This window comes from Oratosquilla oratoria, chromosome 44 (genome assembly GCF_046742065.1).
Source record: "Oratosquilla oratoria isolate Oo_2021 chromosome 44, ASM4674206v1, whole genome shotgun sequence".
NCBI lineage: Eukaryota > Metazoa > Arthropoda > Malacostraca > Stomatopoda > Squillidae > Oratosquilla > Oratosquilla oratoria.
In genome coordinates, this window is record NC_134820.1 from 22402805 (window position 1) to 22407804 (window position 5000).

The 5000-nt window shown below is 43.8% G+C and overlaps 1 protein-coding gene across 12 annotated transcripts in view; it reads left to right on the forward strand.

The window, feature by feature from the left end:
- Positions 1 to 5000, forward strand: part of LOC143022150 (uncharacterized) — a 630899-nt gene that overhangs the window by 42542 nt on the left and 583357 nt on the right. The window lies entirely within an intron of this gene.

The following is a 5000-nucleotide window of genomic DNA, read 5'->3' on the forward strand; positions in this document are numbered from 1 at the left end:
GTACTCTGTTGCTCCTGAAGGGGAATGAAGATGAATGTGACCCTATAATAACTCCTTACGTGGTGGTCATTGTCCAGACGCCATTGATTTGTTGCTCCCTCGTGTCCTTCACTCGATTGAAGTCTCCCTTGTTTACGTAACGGAGATAAGGATGGTTCGCTTGCTCTGCGTTGGGTCGGGAGGCAGTGGATGCTGTCTATAATACTCTGACTGTGAAGTTACTTAGTGTATATACATTTTATATATATATATATATATATATATATATGATATATATATATATATGCAAAGTAGACCACTGGGAAAAAGAAACTAACGAAGCAGAGCGCTTTCGTATATTACATCTTCAGTATAAAAAGTACTGCTTCGTTAGTATCTTTTTCCAAGTGGTCTACTTTGCATAAGTGAACACACGTATCCGTGTTCTTATTATATATATATATGTATATATATATATATATATATATATGTGTGAGTGTGTATTTGTGATTTCCCATGGTCTTGGATGACGTTTTGGAGTTGAGAGTGTGTGTGTATTTTCGTGTGTATATATTTGTGTAAGTTGTGTATGTGTGTGTACTGTATTCACCCATGTACCTATCTACATTTACCAAAATATAGATGATAGAAGCAACGCTCGTGTGTGTGTGTGTGTGTGTGTATGTGTGTGCGTGCGTGACTCGTTGATTTCGATCACGCTCTCTTCGCCTCATCCTTAACAAGGCTAGGCGCCTCTAGGTGTAAGCAAAGCTCCTCGGCTAGTGCATGTTTGTGTGTCTTCAAGTCTCGTTCTTTGGATTTACTCAATGGACCCTTCGCCTGTCGCCGAAGAGACTCTAGCTGTTCTTCGGCGAAAACAAGAACGGGAGAGTCTTCGGGAGAGATTTTCACCTTGACCAGCGTTTCTATCCGTTGAGGCGAATGCGATGGAATAGGAGGATAGTAAGGAGAAGAGGAGTCTACGCCGGGAGACGCTGAGTAGCTACGGCCGAAGTCTTCACCTGTTACCGCTATTATCCGCTTTAGGGGACTGTTTGGGGTAATGGATACTGCTGCGAATGGAAGAGTAGTTGGGACTCGAACCCATTACTAAGGAAATGCGAGACCGGTTCTGCATAAGTCCACAGAGGAAGGTGGAATGGATGGGGTGACGCAGAGATGAATAAAATCGCCTGGCGGCAGGAGAGGTAAGGATGAAAGTGACAGAAGAAGAGGAAAATAAGAACAATGTTATTGATGTAAGGGAATGGGTGGAGTGGCGAGAGAGAGAGAGAGAGAGAGAGGGAGGGAGAGAAAGAGAGAAGGAGATAAGGGAATAGAGAGAGAGGGAGGTAGAGGAAGAGAGGGAGGGAGAGGAAGAGAGGACGGAAGAGGAAGCGAGAGAGGGAAAGAAAGAGGGAGGGAGAGAAGGGGATAGAGAGAGGGAGGGAGAGGAAGATAGAGAGAGAGAGGGAGAGACAGAGAGGGAGGGAGAGAATGGGATAGAGAAAGAAAGGACGAGAAAGAAAGGAAGGGATGGAGGGAGAGAGAGAGAGAGGGACAGAGGGGAAGAGAGAAAGAGAGAGAGAGAGAGAGAGGACAGAGGGGATGAGAGAGAGAGAGGCAGGGACAGAGAGGGAGGGAGAGAGAGAGAGAGGGACAGAGGGGAAGAGAGAAAGAGAGAGAGGCAGGGACAGAGAGGAAGAGAGAAAGAGAAGATGAGGATAAAAGAGGTGGGTTGGTAAAGAAGTGGAGGAGAAAGAAGGAGAGCCAGCCTCGTGGTGGTGGAGGAGGAGGAGGAGTGGGAGGAGGATGCTAGAGAGTTTGAGTGACTTAGAAAATGCTTTAGACTTTGTATTATTAGAGATCCAATAGGAACCCAAGCCTTGATACAGAAGAAGAGTCAAGTTGAATGTAGATTAAATTGACGATGACGTTCGACCACGTGAATAGATGAATGGACAGGTTGATGAATGAGGCTGGGGTGAATACTGGGGGAAGGGCGAGTGCCCATATTAAGATCCTAATGAGTGCTGGAAAAGCGTCTGACTGTTCCAGACACGCTTAGGGTCTCGAGGCTTAGACGTGGCACTGTCTGGAAGGGAAGGGGGGGGACTCTGATTGTACATGTATATACACGTACGGACGGGAGTTAGCAGTCGACTTAATTTCCCGGGAGTAGATTCATTCCCAGGTTGAAAGAATTTTAGACAACCGGTAGCTTAGTGGTAGAGCGTCGGCTTTGTATTCACGCGAGCCTTGGTTCGAATCCGGGGACGACAGTCGGAATTATTTGATGTATAACCATGCCCTACACCCTCGACCCTAGTTCCCAGCCCCAGTCCTCCTGTCCCCAGCTCTTCATCTCCTCTTTTCGTCTCCTCTTTTCGTCTTCTCTTTTCCTCTTGCTTCAGCTCTGTTCTGGTCTCCTCTCTTCCCCTATACTCCCCTCTCCTCACCTCTCTTCGCCTTGCTTTAGCTTTATTCTAGTCTCCTCTCTTCCCCTCTCCTCCCCTCTCCTTCCCCTCTCTTCCCCTTGCTTTAGCTCTATTCTGGTCTCCTCTCTTCCCCTCTCTGCCCCTCTCTTCCCCTTGCTTTAGCTCTATTCTGGGTCTCCTCTTTTCCCCTCTCTTCACCTTGCTTTACCTCTGTTCTGGTCTCCTCTCTTCTCTCTTCCCCTCTCTTCCCCTCTCCTCCCCTCTCCTCCCCTCTCTTTTCCTTGCTTTAGCTCTATTCTGCTCTATTCTCTTCTGCTTCCCTCCCCCTCTCTTCCCCTCTTCTCTCCTCTCCTCTCTTCCCCTCTCCTCTTCTATCTTTCCCTCTTCTCTCCTCTCCTCTCTTCTCCTCTCCTCTTCTCTCCTCTCCTCTCTTCCCCTCTCTTCCCCTCTCCTCTTCTATCTTCCCCTCCTATCTCCTCTCTTCTCCTCTCCTCCATTCTCTTCCTCTACCTCTCATGTTTGTCTCATTTTAATTCACGTACTCAGTCCATCAGTTTTAATCTCTCTCTCTCTCTCTCTCTCTCTCTCTCTCTCTCTCTCTCTCTCTCTCTCTCTCTCTCTCTCTCTCTCTCTCTCTCTCTCTCTCTCTCTCTATGTGCTTGCGTGTGAATGTATATACCTTTCTCCCTCTTCTTTCTCCTACTCACACAGACGCGTCCCTCTCATTATGTTTTTAAACTTCGAATTTAGACATAAGGAAATGGACAAGTCCCTTCATGAAAACCTTTATTGGGCTCTGGCAGAGTAATTAGTGGCGATGCCTTCCCCCTACTTTATGAAATGTGTAAAAAGGAGGCGAGCAGTTCAGCAAAGAGCGGCCAAACTTTATTTCCCCCCTTTTCGTAACAAATCTTATATTGAAGGGAAAGGAAGGATTGTATTTGATTCACATTGGATGTACGGTATCCAAGGGACGGCTGATGTGTATATCTATATGTATGTATTTGTATGTTTATGTATGCATGTATACACATACACGCACACACAAATGCATAAACATACACACACACACACACACACACACACTATGGCGGTCCAGGTTCGAATCCCGCCCAGGACTGAAATAATTTCAGTATCGCTGCGCTGCGAGTCGTTACTCCAACTCACGGGCGGTGAGTAGGGTGTGTGCGTGTAAGGTCATAATATTACCCATAGATTGGTCATATATGAACTCTGAGCTCTCTTCTGGGGGGGGGAGGGTAATAGCTGTCGATCACGAGTCCAACACGTGACCCAAGACCATGGTGAATCTCACACACACACACACACACACACACACACACACACACACACACACACACACACACACACACACAAACACACACACACAGATCATATGGTATCAACCTGATTGAAATAAAATAAAAAGAATTAATCGAGGAGACATTCTTCTAGAAAAAAAAAAAGTCAAAATTGTCTTCGGATATTTCGCGAAGACCATTTCTGTCTCCAAACCGAATGAAATGGTATAACAACAAAACTAAATAAATAAATAAGTGAATAGATAAATAAATAGATAAAGATAAATTATACCGAATATGTCTGTTATCTTGAAGAGGTAGACACTCCCCCTACCACCACCGCCACACTACACTGGCGCTCTAAACGATCTGAAATAGCAGGAGGTATAGTAGATTGAAGAAATCTTTTTTCATTATAAAACTGAGATAAACCTCTGTCTGGAAGTTGTTCATTGCAGGTTCTGGAACTCAGGTTTTACGTCTCGTAATTTGTTCCAGGCCATTAAAAAACTGAAAAGAGAGAGACACTCGACAAGGGGGTGGGGGCGACTCCGAGGGCGTAGGGCCACTTTGGGCCAGAATGGATTGAAGTCTTCCTCGAGGACGTGGTCGACGGTCGTCCTTGCGTTAATTGCATTGACTCTCGGGGCGGGGCGGGGGGGGGGGAGAAAGAACCGAAGGGACTTCACTGTTTGATTTGTGTTTGTATATCAAAGAAGAACTGGAAGGTAAACAAGTAAATGGTTTGATAAACACTTTTTTTTTTTTTTTTTTTTTTTTTTTTTTTTTTGGGGGGGGTGGGGAGACATGTGACCGGATGGTCACAGTCAAGTATCTGAAGAGGGGGAAGCATTGGAAGGCTCGATGCTAACAAATGGGAGGAGTAGGTGTGTGTATGTATATATATATATATATATATATATATATATATATATATATATATATATTTGTGTGTGTGTATGTATATGTATATGCATTATGTATGTTTATGTATATAAAGGTTCAATATATGTATATAGTATGTATATGTATATGCATTATAGATATATACAGAATATGTATACAATATGTACGTGTATGTGCTATATATACAGTATGTATATACAGTACATTGTGTAATTATATAGGTATATGTAATGTATATTGTGTGTATGCGTGTGTCTATGTTTATATGTATATGCATTATGTATGTTTATGAATATATATGTACAGTGTAAATAGTATGTATATGTATATGCATTATAGATATATACATAATATGTATACAATATGTACGTGTATA